General features: G+C 42.6%; 1 pseudogene; it reads left to right on the forward strand.

The window, feature by feature from the left end:
- Window positions 1–4621: 4621 nt before the first annotated feature.
- On the forward strand, window positions 4622–12233 carry LOC120230202 (annotated as a pseudogene).
- Window positions 12234–18923: the final 6690 nt, after the last annotated feature.

An 18923-nucleotide genomic window follows, 5' to 3' on the forward strand; every position in this document is an offset into this window, starting at 1 on the left:
TTCTCTGTGCACAACCCGCCTTTCCCGCCTCCAACTTGCACCCAGGACATCTTCAAACCCCAGATCTTCAGCAAAGGTCTAAACCAAGGGGACAGTGGCCAGCTCTGAGCCTCCTGGCATAGGGCCCATTTGTTTGCTTAGGCTTTGAGTTTGCTTCCAAGATTAAAAAATCGAGCTCTCTCCTACTAAACTTCAAGATGGTTGGCTTCCCCTATAAAACTCAATAGATCTAGAAACTTTATGATCACTTTTGGCAGAGCAACAAGTAACAGGGGCTGCATTTTTCCCACAAAAATACTCTCTAGAGAGCTTACCGCACACCCTGCCATTGCACAGTCCCCCTAGCAAGGACAATCCGCAGGACCCACTGACTCTGCCTGTCTGTAGGGATTGAGTTTGCCACTTCTGTTCCAGGCCTTTCCCTTCCGGGACAAAGCCTCCGCATCTGGCCGTTTCTTCCCTTTGGTTCCCTGGGAACTCACGTCCTCACTTATTTTGGCCTTGCTAATCATTGGGTTGCAAGTAGGTGCAAGTCAGAGACGGATGTTTTGTTTATCCTTTTAGAGCAATGGTTCTTCAGGAATCTTCTTGGCAATCTGAGAAAAGCTATGGCTCCTCCCATCCCTCCAAACGCACGTGCAACCTTTTGCCTTACAGATCAGGAGACTTAGGGCCCCCGGTGTGCTGGGTTCGTGGCTGCCATATTAGGAGCTCCAGGGCCAGAGCCATCTTTTCTGTGAAACAAAGTCGACTCTGTAGTACTGATTCTGTGGGTCTACTGTGTACTGTGTTCTACCAACACCACCGAGTGTCGCCCAGCTGCTGGACAGCACGACTGTCCACGAAAATAGTCATTTAAGCTGCCTCTACTCAGGTCTTGGGAGCATCAGCACTAATTCTTGGCATCCCTGAGTCACCCAAGGAAGATGACTTACCGGGTTAGAGCCCCACCAATTCAGGGGCCTCACAGCCGCCCTTGCATTTCACAAATAACCACAGCCTTCACCTTGCTATGAAGAGCATAGATCCAATTAAGAAAGCTTTTCTAAAAGAAACAACAACGTTGTTCACCGCCCCCCCCCCTTTCTGTCCTGGAATAATGATATGCTGATAGGAACATGGATAAATTAATTACACTCTGGAATGCTATTCATTGCTAGGAAAGAACATTAAATCGACACATACAGTGTTTGACATTTGAGTACAAACATTACCCTTATATGTTTAAAAAAAAAAAACCCATTGATCCAGTTTATACAGGATTATATGTATAATCCTGTTAAATGCTGTGGATTCAAAATCTCAGAGGTAGTGCTGCGCTGAGTGCTGAAGGCAGCCAAAGAACAAGGTAATGCAGGAATAAGATTAGCATCTCTTCAGTTCCTTGTATGTCTGATATTATTTTGGTGTTTCTCCAAATCCTGATAACACAGAAGCGCCGTTGTGGCCCAAGTCCCTGAGAAGCAAGGACATTGGCAAGCCTGAATTGAGAACCAGTGTAGGCAGCCTTTCTGGGAATGTGTGCAAAGGTCGCTTTTTAGAGATGGGGCTGTCCACAGCCATTGTCACGATTTCTGTGCTGTTTCAACCAGGACCTTCTGCCCGGAGGTCTGGATTAATGTGGGTTCTTGTCGGCCCTCAGCAGGGATTGAAGGCAAAGGTGAAGAAATCAGAGGTGGTGTCTGACATGACTCAGAGGAGGATGATATATTCAGAAGAAATCTTTAGAAAAGCAAATTCCAGGGGCACCTGTGTGGCTCAGTTGGTTTAAACGTCCAACGTCAGCTCAGATCATGGTCTTGCAGTTCACGAGTTCAAGTCTTTTTTTTTTTTTTTCTTTTTTTACAAATAGTTTATTGTCAAATTAGTTTCCACATAACACCCAGTGCTCATCCCCACAAGTGCCCCCCTCCATGCCCATCCCCCCCTCCCCCCCACATCCATCAGTCCTCAGTTTTTGTCAGCATTCAAGAGTCTCTCATGGTTTGCCTCTCTCCCTTTCCCCCACCATTTCCGCCCTTCTTCTCCCCCTTGTTCCTCCGTCAAGTTCCTCCTAATCCTCCTATACGTGCAAACATATGATATTTGTCCTTCTCTGCCTGACTTATTTCGCTCAGCATAACACCCTCAAGGTCCATCCATGTTGCTACACATGGCCAGATTTCATTGTTTCTCATTGCCATGTAGTATTCCATGGTATAGATAAACCACATCTTCTTGATCCATTCATCTGTTGATGGACACTTAGGCTCTTTCCATGTTTTAGCTATTGTGGAGAGTGCTGCTATGAACATTGGGGTACATGTGCTCCTATGCCTCAGCATTTCTGTATCCCTTGGGTAAATTCTTAGCAGTGCTATTGCTGGGTCATAGGGGAGTTCTATTGTTAGTTTCCTGAGGAACCTCCACACTGTTTTCCAGAGGGGCTGTGCCAGTTTACATTCCCACCAACAGTGTAGGAGGGTGCCCGTTTCTCCACATCCTCGCCAGCATCTAGAGTTCTCTGATTTGCTCATTTTAGCCATCACGAGTTCAAGTCTTGAATCGGGCTCTGCGCTGACAGCGAGGGGTTTGTTTGGGGATTCTCTCTCTCTGCCCCTTCCCCACCTGCCTTCTCTCTCTCTCTCAAAATAAATAAATAAACTTAAAAAAAAGTAAATTCCAAAATACCTTTAAGTGTGAATGTGTAAATAGTGAAAAGATTTTGATGATAACCTTGATCTTTGAACCCTTATTCTAAGTAATATCTAGTCTGAACTCAGACTCCTTCCCTTAATATTTGTCTCAATAAATAAATCTTCTCTTTTGATGACTGCTCAGTTTATGTATTTATTTTAATGCTTATCTACTTTTGAGAGAGAGAGAGATAATGCAAGCAGAGAAGGGTAGAGAGAGAGAGACACACAGAATCGGAAGCAGGCTTTGTCTATGAACTGTCAGCACAGAGACTGATGCGGGGCACAAATTCGTGAACCTTGAGAGCATGACCTGGGCAGAAGTCAGGCACTCAACCTACTGAGCCACCACGCACCCCAGATGACTGGTCAGTTTCATTCAGTATTTACCAAGTTCTTCCTAGATGGGCAGGGTGGAGGGCACCCAATCAAACGTATATCCAAATTCATCCACCTTGCAGAGTAGAGCTGAGATGCCAGCCTGTTCTCTTCACCAGCCTCCCCCTTCCCCTCCTCAACACACACAAAGGCTTTCTGGCAGAAGTGTGGTCTTTCCCTACTGGGGATTGCTGTGCAAAGATTGCCTTTATGTTTGTTGTTGTTATTTATTTATTTTTAAGTTTATTTATTTATTTGGAGAGAGTGGGAGAGAGAGAGAGCATTCAAGAGCATGAGCATGAGTGAGGGAGGGACAGAGAGATGGAGAGAGAGAAGATGGAAAGCAGACCCCATACTTTTAGCATGGAGCCCAATGTGGGGTTTGAGCCTATTAGCCAAGAGATCATGACCTGAGCCAAAACCAAGAGTTGGACACTTAACCAATTGAGCCACCCAGGCACCCCTGTCATTGTTGTGTTTAAACCCAATCAGTTCTGATAGCACAGGATATCACCTTTGACCATGGCCTTCTGTCCCCTAAAGCTTTCAGGACTATTCTTTTCTCATTTCTGAAGCATATCCCCCAACCCCCCCCCCCCCCCCCCCCGCAAAGACCAGCATGTATCAGCTTTGGCCAGAAATAAACAAGAGTTTCCAGGCTGATCTCCTAGCCTAGGTGACCCTCTTCCTCTGTCCTTGAGAGGTCCATTTTCCCACGTGTCTTTTTCTAGCTCCTGTGGCAGTGACTGACCATCACCCCGGCTCTCTTTGTCAGCTGTCCCAAAGGACAAGCTCTACCGGCTGATTTGCCTTCAGTCTCCTACTGTGACCAGCAAGGAACATAATAAGTAAACAGGGATTCCTGGATAGTTCTTGAGTAAATAGCTGGTTACTTGTCCATAATTTGGGGGACACTCCTTTCTGGACCAGTCGTAGACCAGACTGTATCACTCAGTGGTCCTGAGTATGACAGCAACTCACTCACTGAACATTTGCTGAGTCAAGTTGAATTTGGTGGAATGTCAGAGTGTGGAAATTTGGACTAGAAAAGTAGGTAGGAGGAATAAGTGTGAATGACAGTATCTAAATTAAAATCCGTGTTGTGACAGTAGATCAGACCTTTTCTACACTGCTATTGCTCGTTGAAAATCACAAAATGCCCAAGGCAACAGAAGCATTGACCATTGGGCAAGGGAATTGTCTGTAACAGACGCCACGATTGTTTAGTGTTCCATCCCCCTTGGCAGCGAGTGACCGAGACTAAAATGGGAAAGAACTCGGAGCCCTGTATGGGGTTCCGGCCCTGGAGCTAACCACCCGGTCACTAGACCTGAGCCGAGGCACTTGAACCCTCTCTTTCTTATTTTGCTCCTTTGCAACTCAGGAGATAAGAAGTCTTGCTCTATATGACTTGTTGTGTTGGTGTGATGAAGAAAATAACTTCTTCTTTAAATCCCTGTGTGACAAGGCAGGGAATTTAAAATAAGAAAAGATAGGGGAGGAGTGTTCTGGACAAGACGGCTCAATGAGTTCATGCTTTGATCCATTGTTCAGCTCTGAACACAGCCATGGCAGATAAGGTATAAAAATAGAAAGCTAAAAAGAGATGCCTGGCTCACAGAGGCAGTGAAAAACTGCTGGATGCCTCTGACCCACTGAGCTCTTTGGCTAAAATCAGCAGGGGGTTTAGCTCCGATGGGCAAACCCAACAGACCACACAAGATGACAGAAAGGATCCAAGTTACTTGAAGTCAGAAACTGGGTGGGAGCCCTGAAAGAAAGAAATTATGGAAAGAAACCTTTGCCTCGAGGGGCACCTGGGTGGCTCAGTTGGTTAAACGTCCAACTTCGGCTCAGGCCATGATCTCACAGTTTGTGGGTTTGAGCCCTGTGTCAGGCTTTGTACTGATAGCTTGGAGCTTGGAGCCTGGAGCCGGCTTCACATCTTGTGTCTCCCTCCTTCTCTGCCCCTCCCCCACTCATGCTCGCTTACTCTCTCTCTCTTTCAAAATATACATTAAAAGGGGCGCCTGGGTGGCTTAGTCGGTTAAGTGTCCGACTTTCGCTTAGGTCATGATCTCGCGGTTCGTGGGTTCGGGCCCCGCGTCGGGCTCTGTGCTGACTGCCAGCTCAGAGCCTAGAGCCTGTTTCAGTCTGTGACTCCCTCTCTCTCTGACCCTCCCCTGCTCACGCTGTCTCTCTCTCTCTCTCCTAAAATAAATAAAAAACATTTATAAAAAAAAATACACATTAAAAAAGAAAAAAAGGAAAAAAAAGAAGCCATTGTCTGAAGACTAAGCTTCTAGAAGAATGAGGGTCTAAGAATGTGGGGCTAGAGACCCAACCCCCACCCAAAAACAGAGCCTAGTCACATAGTGGCCCCATGACTGCATGAGTGTCCCCAGGATCACTGTGGGACAGACCTCCGAACCGCCCTGATCAAATCTGGTCCAGGATGACATTCCAGAGAGAAGGGCAGGCTGGGTGAGGGGGAGGCAGGTGGAAATGAAAATAAAGTATAAAAAGAAGCCAAAATAAAACCCCAAAAAACAAAAAACCCAAAACCCCAATCAAAATGAGCCTAAAAATAAAAATTCTAAAACACGTGAAAAAATATATTATTAAGGACAGTCAAAAGTCCTCAACTCGTTTCACAAAGCAGGAACACTCTGATACCAAACCGTTGAAGACAGGACAAAACCGAAAAATCACCCATCAGCATCAACCCTGAAAACTATTGCAGAGGTGCTAGGTCAAAATATTAGCAAACTGAATTCGATAAATCTTTTCCTTTTTTAATGTTTGTTTATTTTTGATAGAGAAGCAGAGTGTGAGTGGGGGAGGGGCAGAGAGAGAGAGAGAGAGGGAGACACAGAATCCCAAGCAGGCTCCAGGATCTGAGCTGTCAGCACAGAGCCCGAGGCGGGGCTCAAACCCATAAACTGTGAGATCATGACCTGAGTTGAAGATGGATGTGTAATGGACTGAGTCACCCAGGCGCTCTCAACAATTCTGAAATCAACACTATATCATAACAAAGGTAGGTTCATTCGAGGAATGCCAGGTTGGTTTAACATGGTTTAATATAAGAAAATCAATGTATATAAGTAACATATTAATAGTATTAATATTAATATTATGATGTAATGATTAACTTAATTTATTTTTTGAATATTTATTTTTGAGGCAGGGCGGGTGGTGGTGGGGGAGACAGAGGATCCCAAACAGGCACCATCCTGACAGCACAGAGCCTGCTGTGGAGCCTGAATTCACAAACCGTGAAGTGAAGTTGGACACTTAACTGACTGAGCTACCCAGGTGCCCCATGTAATGACTAATTTTATATTACAAGTTGGCTGGGCCACATGGTGCCCAGATATTTGGCCAAACATTATTCTGGGTGTTTCTGTGAGTGTGTTTTGGAATGAGATTAACATTGACATCTACAGACTGAGTAAAGGAAATTGCAGTCCTCGGTGTGGGTGGGCCTTACCCAAGCAGTTGAAGACCTGATTCGAACAAAAGTCAGACTCTCTCTCAAGTAAGAGAGAATTCTCCTGCCTGAGAGCCTTTGAAATAGGACATAGCTCTTCCTGGCTCTACGGCAGCTTGCTGACACTCAGACAAAAATTCGGATGTCTGTTTTGTAGATTTTCTATTTGTTAGGTGATCCAGTTCCTTAAAATAACTTTTTTTTCATAATCTCCTATCAGTCCTGTTTCCCTAAAAAACTCTGACCTATGGATATATTATTATTACCAAATTTACTTAAGTGATTAATTTCACAGTGGAGAAACCACATGAGCATTCATTTCTTTATTTAGTTAACACCTATCATGTGCAGGCATTGTTTTAATGTTTATTTATTTTGAGAGAGAGCACGTGAGCAGGGGAGGGGCAGAGAGAGAGGGAGACAGAGAATCCCAAGCAGGCTCCATGCTGTCAGCACAGAGCCTGCCTTGAGGCTCAAACCCACAAATGTGAGATCATGACCTGAGCTGAAATCAAGAGTCAGATGCTTAACCGACTGAGCCACCCAGGCGCCCCTTTAAAGAAGAGTGTAAATAGAATTTCAGCTTTGGGTGCTAATGTTGGGGCTCTTGCTTCTTCCTTGAGTCTTAGGGAGGGCGACAATTCTCTCTTTTTGGTTTACAAGACAAAGTATTTTATTTACTACAAAGACTCTTCATTTATAAGATTGTTTTCAAAACCACTGGTAATGGGCATAAGGATTAGGAGGGGGGATATTCCCTCTTGCTCGCCTCCAATTCATGTTAGGGTCAGTAGATTGGCTACTAGAAGTCAGAATAGGCACTGGCTGAGTGGTCCGAATATTATTCCTTGTTGTTTTGATGTGTGGAGTAGGGGATAATGCTAAAATTAAGATGGAGAGGATGAAGGCCATGACTCCACCTAGTTTGTTAGGAACAGATCAGAGGATGGAATAAGCAAAACTGAACTATCATTCAGGTTTGATGTGTGGTGGAGTGTTTAGGGGATTGGCAGGAGTGGAATGGTCTGGATCGTAGGAGGTCGAGTGAAAATAGAATTAATGATGAGGAGTAAGAGACCTAGGATGTCTTTGATTGTGTAACACGGGTGGAACGGGATTTTGTCTGAGTCGGACGTAATTCCAGAGGGGCTATGGATTCTGTTTCACTGAGGAATAAAAGGTGGGCTGCTGCTCGTGCTGAGATGAGGGATGGGAGGATAAAGTGAAAAGCAAAGAATCATGTTAGGGCGCCTTTGTCCACGGAGAATCGCCCTCAGATTCATTCTACTAAATTAGTGCCAAGGGAAGGGATTGCTGAGAGGAGGTTTGTAATGACAGTGGCTCCTCAGAGGGACATGTGTCCACATGGTAGAACATAGCCCATGAATGCTCTGGCTAGGACTGTGAATAGTAATCCAATTCCGACATTTCATGTTTCTGAAAAGGCATAAGAGCCATCGTACGCACCTCGGCCTACATGTATGAATAAGTAGGTAAAGAATATAGAAGCTCCGTTGGCATGTATAAATCCAATGATTCAGCTGTAGTTAACGTGCTATGATCGTACTGGAGCAAGAAAGAAAGAGAACTGGAGGGAATGTGTGAAATTCAAGATAAAACGGTCATCACTGAAATTGATAAAGCATGTTAATAAATTTAATTACCTATTAAATTAATAAAGTGTTAATAAATTTAGGGGTCTTAAAAAGGGTAAGATTATTTAAATGAGTGAAAGTTCAATGGATAGTTGAGGATTTCTAGGATCATTAATAAAATCAAGAAGAAGGTCGGAAATATTGAAAAACTGGAGACCTTTTAGGAAAATGATTAAATTTAGGAGGCATTAAGTATGCTGAAGATATATTGGTAATTATGAAAAAGATAGGAAAAAAAATCTGTAAGTTGCAAAATAACAGAATTAACTCTCTTTTAAAAATAAAAGTGAACATAGAATGCTTTAGCATGGGGCGCTTGGGTGGCTTAGTCGGTTAAGCGTCCGACTTTCGCTTAGGTCATGATCTCGCGGCTCGTGGGTTCGAGCCCCGCGTCGGGGTCTGTGCTGACTGCCAGCTCAGAGCCTGGAGCCTGTTTCAGTCTGTGACTCTCTCTCTCTCTAACCCTCCCCTGCTCACGCTGTCTCTCTCTCCTAGAAATAAAAAAATTAAAAAAATATATTAAAAAAAAAAGAAAAAATGCTTTATCATGCCAATGGAAAACAGAAGGGGAAAATTCTGTAAGAAAAAAAGCTGTTAGAAAAACAAAACTGGAGGTATAGAATTCTAGATTTCAAGTTATTACAAAACAGTAGTAATTAAAGGAGTATGGTACTGGCATAAAAATAGACACATAGATCAATGGAATACAATAGAAAATCTAGGAATAAACACACAATTATATGGTCAACTAATCTTTGACAAAGGAGGCAAGAATATACAATGGGGAAAAGATAGCCATTGGGAAAACTGGACAGCTATATTGCACCATTGCAATTTCCAGTCGAGAAACTGGAGCACTTTCTCATACTATACACAAAAATAAACTCAAAATTGATTAAAGGCCTAAACATGAGACTTAAAACCATAAAACTCCTAGAAAAGAACACAGGCAGTAACTTCTTTGACATTTGCCATAGCAACCTCTTTCATGCTATGTCTCCTGAGGCAAAGAAAACAAAAGCAAAAATAAACTCTTGGGACGACATCAGAGTACAAAGTTCCTGCACAGCAAAAGAAAATATCAACAAAACTAAAAGGCAACCTACTGAATGGGAGAAGATAATTGCAAATGATATATTTGACAAAAAAGTATCCAAAATATGCAAAGAACTAATATAACTCAACACCACAACCAAACCAAACAAACAAATTTAAAAAAAAATTTTTTTAATGGACAGAATACATGAGCAGACATTTCTCCAAAGAAGACATATAGATGGCCAAAAGAAACATGAATAGATGCTCAACATCATTGATCATCAGGGAAATGCAAATCAAAACTGTAATGAGACATCACCTCACATCTATCAGAATGGCTAAAATAAAAAACACAAGAAACAGGGGCGCCTGGGTGGTTCAGTCGGTTGAGTGTCCGACTTCGGCTCAGGTCATGATCTCATGGTTCGTGGGTTCGAACCCTGCGTCGGACTCTGTGCTGACAGCTCAGAGCCAGGAGCCTGCTTCAGTTTCTATGTCTCCCCCTCTCCCCTCCCCTGCTCACATTCTGTCTCTCTCTCAAAAATAAATAAATATCAAAAAAAATTTTTAAAAACCACAAGAAACAACAAGTGTCAGCAAAGATGTAAAAAAAAAAGGAACCCTGTGCATTGTTGATGGGAATGCAAACTGGTGCAGCTACTGTGAAAAACAGTATAGAGGTTCCTCAATGAGTTAAAAATGGAACTACCCTATGGTCCAGTAATCACACTGCTGAGTATTTATCCAAAGAATATGGAAACACTAAGTCAAAAGGATATATGCGCCCCTATATTTATTGCAGCATTATTTATAATAGCCAGACTATAGAAACACCCCCAAATATCCATATATAGATGAATGGATAAAGAAGATCCATATTCTGTAATGGAATATTATTCAGTCATAAAAAAGAATGAAATCTTGCCATTAGCAACAACATGGATGGAACTAAGAGTATAATGGGAAGTGAAATAAGCCAGTAAGAGAAACATAAACACCATATGATCCCACTCATATGTGGAACTTAAGAAACAAAACAAATGAGCAAGGGAGAGAGAGAGAGAGAGGAGAGATATAGGAGAGAGAGAGAGACGAACCAAGAAGCAAGCTCTTAACTGTAGAGAACAAACTGATAGAGAGGAGAGGTGGGTGGAGGAATGGGTGAAATAGGTGATGGGGGTTAAGGAGTGCACTTATTATGATGAAAAATAAGTAAATAAAAAATAGGAAAAAAACAAAAGAAAGAAAAAAGCTATTAAACAGAAGTCAAAAAATAATATGGTACAAATATATCCAACTATACCAATAATAATGTCTCAAGTAGGATACGTACACATTAAAAGACTAAGATTATTGAACTGAATAATAAAATAAAATCTAACTCTATGCTGCTTACAAGATATACATCTAAAATAAAACCAAATCAAAGAGTTGAAAATTAGATTATGAAAAAACATATTAAGAAAATGCTAAGCCACAGAAATCTAAGGTATTGATATTAACATACAAAAGAGTAAAAATGCAAGAGATTAGTAGGATATAAAGGTCACATAATTTAATAAAATGAGGACATTAAAATTATGGCTTTGTGTGTGCATAACAGACTCAAAAAATATAAGACAATACTGGCAGATTTACAAGAAATTGGGATATTTGTGTGAAGATGAATTGGGTTGTGGGAGGGGCGGCAGAGGCTTAACATCTTTCAGAAACTGATAGACCTCTTCCTCTCCAAAAAAATGCTAAGCATAAGCATAAAGAATATTTGAGTAATAGAATTACCAAGGTTTATTGAATAGACATGTGGAATCAACCTTACACTCAACCAATAGAGAATATTCATTTTTTACAAGTACCTATGAAACCGTTTCAAAAATTGGCCACATACTTGGTCACAAAAGAAGTTCCAACAATTTTTTTAATGTTTATTTATTTTTGAGAGTGGGGTGTGAGAAGGCAGTGAGGACAGAGGATCTGAAGCAGGCTCTGCGCTGAACTCGAACTCATGAACTGTGAGATCATGACCTGAACCGAAGTCCAACACTTAACCAACGGAGTCACCCAGGCACCCCCCAACAAATTTTTAAGGGTCAGTTTTATATAGACTGGACTTTATGATCCAAATGCAATGAAGCTATGAATTGGTGTGTGTAGGTCTGGGAACCAAAGGGACAGGACATGGTACCAGTGGCACCTCACGGCCACGGGAGCCAGTATTCCAGCTCTGCTGGTCCCCCCCCCCCCCCCCCCCCCCCGGGTAAAAGGATGAAGGTGACAGGTAGGATGTGCCAGCTGAACAAGAAGAGGAAGATACCAGGGCTCAGTGGCCGCATGAGTTCACCGGATGAGAGAGCATTACCTGCTTCGCAAGCCAGGGGATAAGCTACATTCCCGCAGAGGAGGTGAGTCAGTCGGTGGGTCTGAGCCCACATGGTGATCAGAAATTGTGCCCTCAGAGAACGGACCAGAGTGTTCTCCTCTCCGTCTTGCCCTCTCCTGGCAGCTGGCTTGGTGGTTTTCTTCCTCCTTTTGCATTCAGTCTTTGTGGGTGATTTTGGCATCAAAGTAGTGGAAGTCACATGTAATAAACAGACCTCCTTTGTAATCCTGGCCATCACGGCCACCCTGAAAACCGGGGGCTCCAACTTCTATCTGGTGGGAGAGGCCCGCCTGGCCAGTCGGGTTCAGCACATGAATATGGTGGTTGGCACGTATGTGACAACTGATATCTCCTTCATTTCACCTTGGAGTGAGCAACTGGTGAATTTTAACAGGAAGCCTGAGACAAAGGACCGTTTTCCTATGTGTACATCTGTGTAGTACCTAATATCCTGAAGTCAAATGGTGATCTTCATGCACATTTTAGTGGAGCCTTCGTATGTTGGCCACATGACCCAGAGATCCTTGGAGTCACCTCACTATGTGGGTTGTGGAGCAAACTCCACTGCTGTTTACAAAATGTTCTCGGCTCTTCCATGGCAGACCTGTCCGTAAGAGCACAGCATCTGTTCTCGAGGCTTCAGTTCCATATCCACCCCAGATAGCATAAGGAGAGGAGAAACTGGCGTCCACAAAGACCTTCCGGCCATGTGGGAGGAGAACGTCTCTCTACAGCACCGTTTGTGTTTCTCAGAACCAACTGGATCTCCATGCAGCGTCTGGTCTGTGCTGAGCAAATAGAAGGCACTCAATAAAGGTTTATTTAGGATCTTTTCAGTTGTTCTTGGGGCCTTGCAAATCGAAATCATGGTTCCAGGTTATCACACCATAGATGTGATATGATGTGGCCGCGGGGAGGTGACATTTGAACACATAAAGGAAGAAGCATGGACTGTTTAACAAGTGATTATTTTTTCCGTCTGTTCACAGATATCCAGGATCTTCTTAAAAAGAAAAAAATGTTGTTTATTTCTCCCATAGAAAGTTATAATTGTTTTTACCAAGAGTCGGTATGGGCTTGATTTACTCTTCATCCATTGGCTGGAACATGGATTAGAAATTTGAAAGAAAAATACAGCTTACCTGTGATTTTTAAAAAACCTATAAATTAATGATCAATATATAGTCAATGGACTTTATATATCTGAAAACTAAAAATTAATTCATGTTTACTTAACGCATTGGCTAAAGGAGAAAACACTGTAAAATTTAAAAAATCTCAAAGGACATAGAAAATGTTACATATGAAATCCTCTGGATTCATAAAGTTGTTCTTAGAGGTAAGTTTATAGCATTAAATACATTTTTAATTTTTTTAAATATTTTTATTTATTTCTAGGAGAGAGAGAGAGAGACAGCGTGAGCAGGGGAGGGTCAGAGAGAGAGGGAGTCACAGACTGAAACAGGCTCCAGGCTCTGAGCTGGCAGTCAGCACAGAGCCCGACGCGGGGCACGAACCCACGAACCGCGAGATCATGACCTAAGCGAAAGTCGGACGCTCAACCGACTAAGCCACTCAGGTGTCCCATTAAATACATTTTTAAAGAGAAAAGTGACAGAAAACAAATTTAACCCAAAAAAGGCAAAAGAACTTTTAGATAAACTAAAAACAAAAAAACAGAATAAATTAAATTTTCTTTTTTTGAGAGATAGAGTATGAATGGGGGAGGGGCAGAGAGAGAGGGAGACACAGAATCCCAAGCAGGCTTCAGACTCCAAGCTGTCAGCCCAGAGCCCAATGAGGGGCTTGAACCTACGAGTGGTGAGATCATGACTTGAGCTGAAGTCAGATGTCTAAGTGACTGAGCCTACCAGTTGCCCTTAAATTTTCAACTAAGAACATACATTTAAAAAAAGAAGACAGGAGAAAATAGAAAGGATCAACCAAATGAGAAGCCCCTCAAGAAATACAAGTTGAATATTTGGATGATATAAACATCTTTTGAGAAAAAACATGAATTTCCAAAGTTACTTCGTGAATAAATAGAAGTTCAGAAGAAAACTAGAGTCTATAAAAAGGACCACATCAGTGGATGGATTTACTAGCAGATTAGGCACAGTCAAAGAATAGATTAATGAATTAGAAAAGTCGGTTTAAAATATCTAGAGTGAAGCACACGAGGAAAACATTATGGGAAACACAGAAAATAAAGAGCAGGATAAAGGATCAACACAGCGCAGTTGGAGTCTTAGGAATACAGAAGCAAGTGAATGGAGCAGAAGCAATATTTGGAGACATGAGGGATCAAGAAGTTTCCCAAAGTGATTTTTAAAAATCAAGATATGGGCTTTTCAGTATTGGAATTGGAGTTTATAGATAAGCAAGGGATGAAAGCTAGAATTATCCACGTAGTAATGGATTCGAGTTGGAGATACCAGTATGGACTTATGGTTAGCTTAATATAGATAGAGATGGTTACACATGCAAGTATTTGTAGGTCAGCATATGTACATGACGTAGTCTAAACACGTATATTTTTTGCTCTGTCCTCTGATGGCTCCACGAGAGATGACATCCCGGAAACAGCGAGCACACCTCAGCGCCCAGCCCTTGGTTTCTAGTACTATTCTCCAGCAAAAGAACAGGGCTCTTTGGAGAAATGGCTGTTTCCAGAACTGGATGGGAATGTGTGAGATGGGACTGGAGGATCTGGTATGCCCAGAAAGTAAGGAAATGCTCAGAACAGAACATTGATGGGGATGCAAGGACCACAGGAGCCAACCGAGAGGGTTCACAATGGTCAAAGCTGAACTTCTGAGCTGAAAAATAGAGCACAATTAGATTATAACCTGAAGTATCGAGTAAATATCCACAAGTCCATACTGATATAAGTAAATGACTGAATAAACTGATAAATGAGGAAGAGACGGAGCTCTCACGCAGAAGGATTCCAAAGAATTTATGTAGCTACTGTGCCTCCGAGGAGAGGGGGTCAGACTCCCCATCCTGTGAGTGACTTCCTCCCAAACTGTACAGTATAGAAAGGGAGGGAGAAAACCTAACTTTACACTGGAGAAATCTGACAAATACTGCCTCGGGCGGGTGAACAGGGCCACCAAAAGTCATAAATCATGTTGACAGTGTGTGTGCTTGCTGTGATGTGGTGAAAATAGCACTTGACCTCTGTGGTCTTCCTCCCCATCATATCACAAGAAAAACGCCAGACAAATCCCAATAGTGGGTGGGTGGGCATCCCACAGAACACCTGACCAGTCCTTCTCAAAACTCTTAAGGGCATCAAAAGACGGAATGTCGTAGAAGCTGCCATAGCCATGAGGGCCCTCAAGCGACGTGACAACTAAATGTAATGTGGATCCTGGAACAGAAAAAAAAGAAAGAAGGAAGGAAGGAAGGAAGGAAGGAAGGAAGGAAGGAAGGAAGGAAGGAAGGGAGAAATAATGGACATTTGGTGAAGACCAAGAAAATCAAAATACACTGTGAACGTATGTTAATGACATAACAGTATTGGTTCGTTAATTGTAACAAATGCACCAAACTAACGTAAGAGGCTAAGAGCAGGGGAAACTGGATGTGGGAACTTTGTGTTCTATCTTCTCAATTTTTCTGACAATCCAAAAGTTTCCTAAAAAGTAAAGTCTATTAAAAAGGAAAAAAATTAAGGGGCGCCTGCATGGCTCAGTTAAGCGTCCAACTTCAGCTCAGGTCATGATCTTGTGGTTGGTGAGTTCGAGCCCATGTCGGGCTCTGTGCTGATAGCTCGGAGCCTAGAGCCTGCTTCAGATACTGTGTCATCCTCTCTTTCTGTTCCTCCTCTGCTCACACTCTGTCTCTCTCTTTCTCAAAGAGAAATAAAGATTAAAAATTTTTTAAAAAAGAAAAAAGAAAAAAAATGTTTAGGGTGGGTCAGTCGGTTGAGCATCCAACTCTTGATTTCTGGCTCAGATCTCACGGTTCCTGTGCTGCTTCTATAGCCTACTTGGGATTCTTTCTCTCCCTCTTTCTCATCGCTCCCACTCCCCACTGGCTCAGGTTCTACTAGTGCATGTGGCCTCTTTATCTCTCAAAATAAAGAGGTTAGGGAGTGTTCCTTTGGGGAAGTTTGGTAGATGGCAACCAGATGATGTCACATGAGGGGCTTCAGGAGTGTAATTAACATTCTCTTTCTTGCTCCAGTTGGTAGCTCCATGGATATGTTCACTTTATGAAATTTAATTCTTCTGAGGCTCCTTACTTGGGTGCTTTATAAACCTGGATGGTGGACAGGAAGCAAGAATGCACCAAGAATGAATTAGAATGTGCATCCACATGGATACTACTAAAAAATGTTGAATTTTAAAAAGTAATTTGCCAAATAATACCTAAAAGATAACAATTTTTAAAATTTACCATTGGTAAAAGAAACTATATCTTTGTTCCATAAAAGGGAGGTATATATAGAAAGACCTCTGAAGGCCAGAGGAGCCGTAAGACAAAAGAAAAAGACCAGTGAGTCCAGCTTGAAGAGAAATGGTTTATTTAGAGGACTTACGGACAGAAGTGTGTTTTGGCCACAAGTCAAGATGCTCTCCCAAACCCCATCTCCTTTAGGACCAGCTTTTATAACCCTAGGAACTGGGAGTACAGCTGAGGGACCACCGGAAGAAGAGGTTTGAAAATAGATTTGTGTCATTGTCCTATCTCCAGGGCAGATCAAGGATGTGACACCTGAGGGTGCACATAAAGTTGTGATTAAACAAAAGGAAATAATGTGGGAGAGGTACTATGCTTCAGAATGCTTCACATCACAGACCATGGTTAGCACAGCTGATTTGTCCAAGATGACATTAGTCTGGTTCATACAGTCTTGCTTACATGCTTAGAAGTTTGGCGTAAATATATTGAAATGATAGGAAAAGACAGGACTCAGTAGGCAGAGAGGGAAAGGATGGGACCTGAGGTCCCTGGGTGGGGAAAACACATATTTTGGAAAAATTCTGGGAGTGTCAGACCACAGGAAGCCCCCTCAGGCATAAGGTTCCTCTTAAGAAAGTAACAGACCTCACCTACTCACCCTCAGGTTTCCCCTCTGGAATTTGACAAATGACCTAAGTATGGCCCCAGACCACCCCTTATATCAATGGAAGCGAGCCAATCAGGAATGGACAACCCAGAACCTAGAACTAACCAGCCAATCATGGTGGAACCTGAGGAGGAACAAGGGGGAAGGGGAGGGGAACGGGAGGGCTGACCAGAACCTTACAAGGACCCTTGCCTCTAGTCCTTGGGCATTCAGTTTCAAATGTCCCTTCTCTGTAAAGGGGACATTTCCTACTATTCTTCCTTTCTGATCTTATACTCCAACAAACTTTTGCCTGTTGCTCATTTTGTGTCCACCTCTTCATTCTTCGAAGCATTGAGACAACGAATACCAGGTATTGTGGTAAAAACCCTTGCAACAAAAACATACATGAGATTATAAATACCAAGTTCCTGATAGCAGTTACTTCTACAGAGGGAGAAAGGGAAATAGAATCAAGGAAGGGGTGATAGAAGGTCTCATTTCTACCAATAATATTTTAAATTTATTTATTTTGAGAAAGGAGGGGGGAGGGGCAGAGAGAGAGAGAGAATCCCAAGCAGGCTCCACACTGAGCATAGAGCCCGGCATGGGGCTCGATCTCACAAACTGTGAGATCACTACTTGAGCTGAAATCAAGACTTGGATGCTTAAGTGACTGAGTCACTCAGGTGCCCCTGTACTATTTTATATATATAAACAAATGTGAAGCACAAATTGCAAAATATTAAGTTATGATACAGTTGGGTTCAGCTACATGGGTAATAATGATATTATTCTCTATTCTTTTTCTAGTTTTGAAATATATACATATTTGTGTGTGTGTGTATATATCTCCAACAACCAAGAAAAATTAAGAAGTATTTTATGATCAACACTTGGCCTCCATGTTCCTGAGGTTGAATAGATCCACAGATCCTTTGCAATACAGAATCCATTAGCTTCTTCTTCTTCTTCTTCTTCTTTTATCAAGAGGACTTCCAACTCAAAGACTAATGAACTCTGCATTTCACCAGCCCCTTGTTAACATCATATCTTTCATGAAATGTAATTTCAAAGTTTCCTGGAAGATAAATTTCATTTGCTGATAAGGCTTTTTAAAACCACTGGGAACAGTCAGATATTAGAGGTCAATGAGAAAGCAACACAGTTGCTCATTCATTGTTTCCAGAGCATGATCTGGGCACCCACATGGTCCATGTGAGATATTATGGGGCTGGAACGAGGCTGATAGCAGAGGAGAGACAGAAGTAAACAGCTCTGAGAACATTTTGAGACAGAGCTGTCGGAAGTCCCTGAATGGCTCTAAATAATGTGGCTGAGGCCAAGAGGTGGGAAGACGAATCAAGGAAGACAGCAAGAGTTGACTTGAGTGAGCATGTGGCTGCTGGCGCTATTAACTGAGATGGGGAAGATGAGGGGAGGGGGCAGAATTTTAAGAAGTGTGTCTTTTGAACATGTGAAGTTTGGGATGCCCTTCAAAGCCCAATTCTAGATGTGGGCAGTTGTGTGTTGAATATGAAGCTCAGAAAGGAGTCAGGCTAGAGACATACACTTGGGCATATTGATGGTACTCGATGCCACAGAACTTGCTGAGACCCTCTTGGAGAAGAGAGTTCCGAGGGTCAAGTCTTGACCAGTGGTCTGACAGTGGAGCCACCAGTCAATGGGGAAGGAGGGCCATTCACCTGGACCATAATGGCTCTTTGAGCAGAGGGACTAGGACCATTGTCCCAGGCAGTATAAGGGTAAATGCATGTCAAAAGAAAAAGGAGAATTTTCCCTGGGCCCAAAGGGAAAAAGAACTCCCTCCCTCCCTTTTCTTAGAGTATTTCCTTTAGAATCTTTTCTCTCTCTTTGAGACACATGTAAGTCTTTCAAAAAAATGACTTACCAGTTTTGCTTCTCAGGAATGTCTTTCTTTGGGGGCCTGGGAGCCACTTCTTTGAAACATGAACCCTGAGGTGGATGGTGGCCTGTCTGCCTATTTCTCTGGGAGGTTAGCCTAGGTACCTGGCTTCAAGTTGTAACTTCCTACTTATCCAAAAGGTAGGATAACATTAGTTTTCCTTAAAATTAGCTGCTTTGAGGTGCCTGGGTGGCTCAGTGGTTTAAGCATCCGACTCTTGAGTTTAGCTCAGGTCATAACCTCACGGTCATGATGATGGGGGAGCATAAGGCAAGGTGACACCCTGCAACGCCCCCGCCCCCACCCCCACCCCCAGGT

The sequence above is a fragment of the Hyaena hyaena genome, unplaced genomic scaffold (assembly GCF_003009895.1).
Source record: "Hyaena hyaena isolate Hyena2069 unplaced genomic scaffold, ASM300989v1 scaffold_2, whole genome shotgun sequence".
In the NCBI taxonomy this organism is placed as follows: Eukaryota; Metazoa; Chordata; class Mammalia; order Carnivora; family Hyaenidae; genus Hyaena; species Hyaena hyaena.